Raw genomic sequence first — 7,463 nt, forward strand, 5'->3', positions numbered from 1 at the left:
AAACGCTCTGTACAATTACTGTAAGGTTTATTTTTTTCTCAAAAACAGTTTTGCATTTTCAGTTAATATTTTCCTAATTCACCACAAACGTGTTTTAGTAACCCCCGGTTTAGTAATCCCTAGAACTGCTGGCCCATCTAATATCTCAGCTCAAGAGGGGAGGAAGACAATTGCTATTCTTGCCTGAAAAACACCAGCAGCGTAGTGGAAAGGCGCACTGCGCAGGTACTCACGTGCGGAGATTGCGCAATATGATGTGTTCCAATTAGAAATGGTTTAGATAGCCCTAACTGTTTAAGTTTCGATTCCCCCGACTTAATATCAAGGCTATTTGCAAGTTATCCCCCACACAGTTCCTAAACCATATTCATGTTTTTATTTTTTGCTCATATATTGTTCTATTTTTTTCTAGATAAGAAATTATTATACATAGCGAGTTTTCTTCAGAAAAAAAAGTTTTGAAAAAAATTGTTCACAATTCTGTTCTGATCTATTTTGAGTAATATTTTTCATAAGTGTTATATAAAGAGGGCATGGAAAGAAAATTATGGTTGAGGCAACTGTATATATGGATGCATTGACCATATTATATTGAAAGATATGGTCCAACCATATCTATGGTTGAGGGATCTACAGTCATTTGATAACTGGAATATTGCTGTGTCAAAAATTGGTATGGTTGAGCCAAACATTTAAGCGGATGAGTCAACACGTATGTTCTGCATATCAGGACCATGGCCATGGTTGCATTATTTCAGATTGAGTAGAAGACCCAATCTTATATAATTCTTATATAATAATAATAATTATCTTCGCTCCACTAAATGATATAATTTTAGAAATCTGTCGGTGTCAAAACGTAAAAATCTCAGAAGAAAGTGAAGCTTAAGAAAAAACATTTACTTGAATACTAATTTTTAATTTCTTTCGCAATTAAAAACGCTGCGTTAAAAATTCAAAGAAATTAATCGAGTCGTATTCATCATATCTAAGATAATGGTTTCTTAAATCTCTATTTTTAAGAATAAATTTAAAACAGAACACTATTTTATTCAGGAATATTTTTTCATTTGAAAGTTAAATTACGACACTTTTATATTTTCTTACTTCAGTAAAATGTTACATACATACCAAACCGCAATAATGATAAGCTTTTTATTATTAGTTCGCATGATTATCTCTTAAACTTTCTTGCGTGTTCAGATAATAAATGATTACACATTAAAAGATTTTCATATTATTTTTCCAATACATAAAGCATTTTTCAGAATTTTTCAGATTATTCTATAATTCTGCATTAATATAGGATATTCTGGAATGAATGAATGATACACCATTAGACCATTTCCCTTTCGGGGTAGGCGTGACTCACTCGGTAGGTGAAAGGAGTAGTTTGTGGAAGGAATAGAGAATTTTCAGATTGATCCAGAATTCTCGTGTTATTTAAGTAAATAACACGTTCGTTCCGCAACACTGCTCCGACCCAGGTTGCTGATCAATCTCTCTAGCAATCACCCCAAGCGAAGAACCTCACGAAGCCGTTATGTAAGGTTCCCCACTTGGGTCCATTAGTGGCCAAGGTCTTTTGTTTCAGGCGTCATTCACTCTACTGACACTATTTTTATTAATTATTTTCCGCCATACTTTCCTGTCCTGGCATACTTCTCTAGCCTCTTTTATGTCCATGCATTTTTTTATGCAGACTCTCGTGTTTCTGTGACTCCTTATGTCTCTTCTAACTAGGGTCTCATTCACACATTCTAACCATTCTTTCCGCGGTCTACCTCTGGGCACGCTGCCATTTACTTTACCTTGATACACTTGTTTCGTTAGTCGTTTATTTGGCATTCTCTCAACATGTCCGAACCATCTTAACCGATTTCTTTCCCATGTGTCTACTAGCGTCTCTTCTGCACCACATTCTTTTAGAATTATCTCGCTACTTACTTTGTCCATCAATGTTTTCCCGCATATTATGCGCATGAATCTCATGTCAATTGCGTTTATTTTATTTTTTCGCCTGGGTAGCGGAGAAAAATATTGTGAAATCTAGAAATTGTTAGAGTTTAAAAAAATTCATGTTCAAACGAAGAGGTTAATTTTCTACCAAAAACATGATTGCTCAACGAAATACGTGAATTTTCAATAAAAGAAATTACATTTTCAACTAAAAAAGATTATTTTTCAACAAAACAGTTTATTTTTTCACAAAAAAGATAAATTTCCAACCAAAAATGGAATAGTTTAATTTTAAATAAAAAAATTTAATATTCAACAAGAAAAAATTTATTTTTTTAAATTTATTTAATTTTTCAACCAAACAGATGAATTTTCAACCAAAACATTAAATCATTACGATAAAAATAAAATGAATTCTGAACAAAAAGTGTAATAGCTGATATTTTCACCAAAAAATATTATAATTTTTTCAACAACCAAATTGTTAAGTCAAACCAAAAAACGATTTTTCAGCAAAATAGTCGAATCCATATTCATATTCCTGCAAGAATGGAAAAGATACATTTCTAGTAAGAAAATTCATTTTCAAACAAACAAACAAAAAAAATATTTTGAACAAAATTTGTTAAATTTTGAACCAAAGAGATTAACTTTTAACTAAAATGATCCATCTTCAATCAAAAAATTAAATTTTTAACAAAATAAAAAATACAAATTTTCAACAACAAAAAAATGTTTTTGACCAAATAATATAAGCTTTCAATGAAATAACTAGATTTTCTACTAAACAGATGAATATGCAATTAAAAAGATTTATTTCCTATAAAAAAAGTCAACAAAAACGTAATAGTTGAATTTTTAGATGATAAAATTAATTTCCAATTAAAAAAACTAATTTTGTAACAAAAAAATTAAATTTCGGCTAAAAAGATCAATTTTTCATGTAAAAAAGAATTCTGAACAAAATAAACGAATTTTTAATCAAGTATTTTAATTTTTTAATGGAATTTTCAACCATATAGTTACATTTTCTACCAAAAGAATGAGAAATTTTCAACATATAAAGGAATATTTTCATGTTCTGTCAGATAAATAACTTTTTAATTAAATGAAAAATGTTTAACGAAATAGTTCAATTTCCATTTCCAAATGTTATGGTTATAACAAATGTCGACAAAAATTTAATTTAATTTTTAGTTAAAGAAAATATTTTTAAAAAGAATAAAATCAATTTTCAACCAAAGAAACGAATTTTCAACCAAAACGGTGAATTAGTCACCGAGAAGATTAATATTCTGCTAGAGAAGAACAGTTCCAACAAAATACAGAAATTTTCTAACGAATAGATAAATTTTCAATTCAAAAAGTTAATTATCAATAAAAAAACTAATTTTCAGAAGAAAGAAATTAATTTTTAACCAAAAATTTTAATTTTCTATATTTTCAACCAAAACAAGAAAATCCTTACCAAGTAGATTAATATTTTACCAGAAAAGACAAAGTTCCAACAAAATACAGAAGTTTTCGAACAAATAGTCAAATTTTTAGTTAAAAAAATTAATTCTCAACATAAAAACACACACATTTTTAAGACAAAGAAATACATTTTTAAGCATAATTTTTAAAACTTCTACCAAAAAGGTAAACTTTTTACAAAATACATGAATTTTCGAATAAAAAATTTTAATTTTCTATCGAAATGATTAATTTTTTACAAATTAAATTAATTTTTATCTAAAGCAAGCAAATCATAACCAACTAGAATTATATTTTATTAGAAAATATACAGTTACAACAACATATACAGACATTTTCAAACAAATAGTTAAATTTTCAGATAAAAAAATTAATTATCAATAAAAAAACACTAATTTGGAGACAAAAAGTTAATTTTCAAACACAATTTTTATAAATTTTACCAAAAAAGGTTAACTTTTTACAAAAAAACATGAATTTTCAACCTAAAATGTGAATGAGTCAGCCAGAAGATTAATTTTCTACCACAAAAGACAAAATTTCAATAAAATACCGACATTTTCAACCAAGTAATTTTATTTGCAACTATTGATGTTTAAACAAACATGAAACGGTTAATATTTCTGTTAAAAAAATGTTTTAAAAAATGTTGACAGAATAGTTAAATTTTAAACAACAAAAAAAGATTTTTGTACCATAATGCTGAATTATTAACAATAACAAAAAAAACAACAAAGTTTTCAACAAAGTAGCCGCACTTTCAATTCAATTAATTAGTTGAATTTCGATCAAAAAAAAAGTTTTTTAGCCACTATTCACTATTAGCAAAAATCTTGAATCGAATGCTAAATTCCAGATTTTTCCTTTTTTTTCATCTTGCATAATATGGTAAAACTCTACAATGTAAGGTTGCAAAGTGAAATTTGTCCTATCACAGGATGAATACCATATTGTCTCTTATTTTTTCTGTAACAAAATGTTCTCTAAAATCCATGGCAGACAAATCAGTCACTTCTATTGATTGATAATTAATAATTTGAAGTTACTATTCCATTTATTCAGCAGCATTGACTGATTCTTTAGCTAGAACTACTGTTTTCATACTAAAAAAGACTGATTTTGCAGTCAAAGCTTGATTAATTCAATCAGTCAAATTTAGACTGATTCAAATTCAAAGTGTATAAGTAATGTTTGAAAAATCATTCACATTACCAGTGACGGTAATTGTGGAATTGAGTGGGTTGTTATTTTTTTGTAGTGGTTCCTGATAGAGTGTTGACCTTTTCAGCTGATAGTATCATATCGTAGTATAATGATGAACTTGAAACTGTTGGAGTGTACTTATTTTTCCCTTCGTTCTAGGTTTTCAGTTTCTGAGAGCGAGAAACTCGAACTTTCGAGTTTCCCAAGTAAAGTAAGTATATCATGCTCTGGGGCCAGGCCAGATATATCGGGTGTACAGACGATAAGGACAATCATGAACACACATGGACACATAGCGAGTTCTACTTGCGTGGGTTCGTGTGCGGTCGAACGATAAGAACTTATCATATCCGGCTCCCCTTACGCATACGTTGACAGTTACTATAGAGGCATAAAACTTAATACGAGCGCAATTTCACTCACTGACTCTCTTTTCTTTTCTTTTATTCCCCTCGATCCATTCATTACTTCAATTATGCATTACCACATCTCTATTTGCCCTTCATATTTATTCTCATTGCACTTGAAAACCAAATTATTGTCAATTATTGTTCATCAATTCATTACTTCATCACTTCAGTATTGCTTCATTACTTCATTACTTCATTGCTTCATTAATTATGCCCAAAGGCCATGTCACGTGTGGGTCTGATGATCAGATTTCTACCTTACCGTCACTTTTTTTTATTTCCTAACTTATTTTCATTCGAAGTACCACATCGAGCTGAAAATTGGGGATACTGAATAAGAAGCCCTAAGAAAGGTGGATCTGTTCCTAAATGTTTACAATTATGAAAAAAACGAAAAAAATTATCTGCAAAAAAAACTTTTTCCATAATTATAAACATTTAGGACCAGAACCACCTTTCTTAGTGCTTCTTATTTGGTATCCCAAATTTTCATCTGGATGTGGCGGTTCGTCTGAAAATAAGTTAGGAAATAAGAAAAGTGTCGGTAAGGTAGGAATCTGGTCACGTGTCCAACTCATCACATGGCCTTAAGAGCATCTGATACTTATAAAATTATCGATTTTAACAGTATCAGATTCCCTTGGCTTTTTTTCCACAATAATAAAGATTTTGTCCAAAAATTTGGTAAATGATAGCGAAGAGCGAACATGCTAACGGACGTCTCCGAAATCTTTGCCTGCGGGTTAATTAAAAAAATTGATTTATTTTGCTAAATTTGATTAATGTGTGTGATACTTAGAAAATTGTATCGATTTTATCAGTATTAGATTCCCTCGGATTTTTTTCCCACAATAAAAAGATTTTGTCTTCAAAATCTGGGGAATGATAGCGAACAAATTAATCTTTTTGTTTAAAAATGTATATTTTTATATAAAAATTAATATTCTTAGTTAAAAATTTAACAGCTAGGTTTTAAAGTCAAACGTTTTTCTTAAAAACTAAAAAAAGAATCTTCCTTCTTAAAATTCAACTTTGTGGTCGACAATTCTTGAATTTTATTGAAAATTCGTATTTTTTTCGTACGGTAAATTAATCTTTTTTGGATTAAAATTCATTTGATTGGTTGAAAATTCTTAAATTTTGTTAAAAGTTAGTTTTTTAAGTAAAAAATTAAGCTTTTTGTTAAACAAATTTTTTTCTATTTTAAAATTCAAGTTTCTGGTTCAGAATTCATTGAATTTCGGATAAAAATTCGTCATTTATGGGACTAAATTAATCTTTTTGCTTAAACATTAATCTTTTTTGGTTGAAAATTCATCTTTTTGTTTAAAAATTTAATAACTAGGTTGTAAAGTTGAACAACTTTCTCAAAAATGCATTTTTTGGTTGATAATTTAAAATTTTACTATAAAATTACTGTATTTGGATGGAAATTGTACTGTTTTGTTCAAAATTTCTTTTTTTATTAAAGATAACGTTGGTAATTGAAAATTTATCTATTCCATTTTCGGTCGAAAATGGTTCTTTTTAAGTAAAAATTAAATTTTTTGTTAAAATTGGACTATTTTGTTAAAAAATTGATAAACTGTTAATATTCTGCTGCCCAAAAATACAAATTTTCAACAAAATATATGAATATTCAACCGCATAGTTGAATTTTTCACTAAAAATGGAATAGCTACATTTTCAGTATATAAGGGATTTTAAAAAAGAAAAGACGATGTTTCAACAAAATATTTAAAGTTTCAACCAAGCCAACGGATTTTTAATTAAAAAAATGAAGATTCAATAAAATAATTTTATATCAAAAAGACGATTTTTTAAAAACAAAATCAGTAAATTGTCAACTAGTTTCAAACAAGGAGACTAAAATTCTACAAAAAAAGAAATTGTCGACAAAATACATGCATTTTTAAACATATAGTTGAATTTTCAACTAGAAAATATGAATTTTCAGTAAGAAAAATTGGAACCAAAAAAGAAGTTTCAATAAAATGGTTCAATTTTTAATAAAGGAAATGAATTTTCAACTTAAAAAGATAAATTTAAAAAAATCTAATTTAAATATTATTCAGTTATAAAATAATTTTGAACAAAATCGTTAGTTTTCCACAAAATCGGTAATTTTTAAACCTTTTGAATACAGAAAAAAGAGTTTCAACAAAATAGGTGAATTTTCAAAACAAACAAAAATATTTTTCAACAATAAGGTGAATTTTCAAACAAGAAGAAGAATTTTCTAGCAAATAGATAAATTTTCAACTAAAAAACCAAACTTTTTCAACTGAAAATTTCAGTATATATACTTCAATTTTGAGAGAATTGAACAAGTTGATAAGTTCGTATACCTTGGTAGCTTATTTACTAGGGACGGGAAGATAAATGAGGAATTAGATAGACGAATAAATGAAGGTA

At 28.0% G+C, this 7,463-nt stretch overlaps 1 long non-coding RNA gene across 1 annotated transcript in view; it reads right to left on the reverse strand.

Annotated features, from left to right (window-relative positions):
* Nucleotides 1-4,830, reverse strand: part of LOC117168261 — a 6,660-nt gene extending 1,830 nt beyond the window's left edge. Inside the window, exon 1 of the long non-coding RNA XR_004466476.1 lies at nucleotides 4,648-4,830. This is a non-coding gene — a long non-coding RNA (uncharacterized LOC117168261). The remainder of the gene's footprint in view (nucleotides 1-4,647) is intronic.
* Between the last annotated feature and the right edge of the window lie 2,633 nt (nucleotides 4,831-7,463).

Source organism: Belonocnema kinseyi, chromosome 2, assembly GCF_010883055.1.
Source record: "Belonocnema kinseyi isolate 2016_QV_RU_SX_M_011 chromosome 2, B_treatae_v1, whole genome shotgun sequence".
Taxonomy (NCBI): Eukaryota; Metazoa; Arthropoda; class Insecta; order Hymenoptera; family Cynipidae; genus Belonocnema; species Belonocnema kinseyi.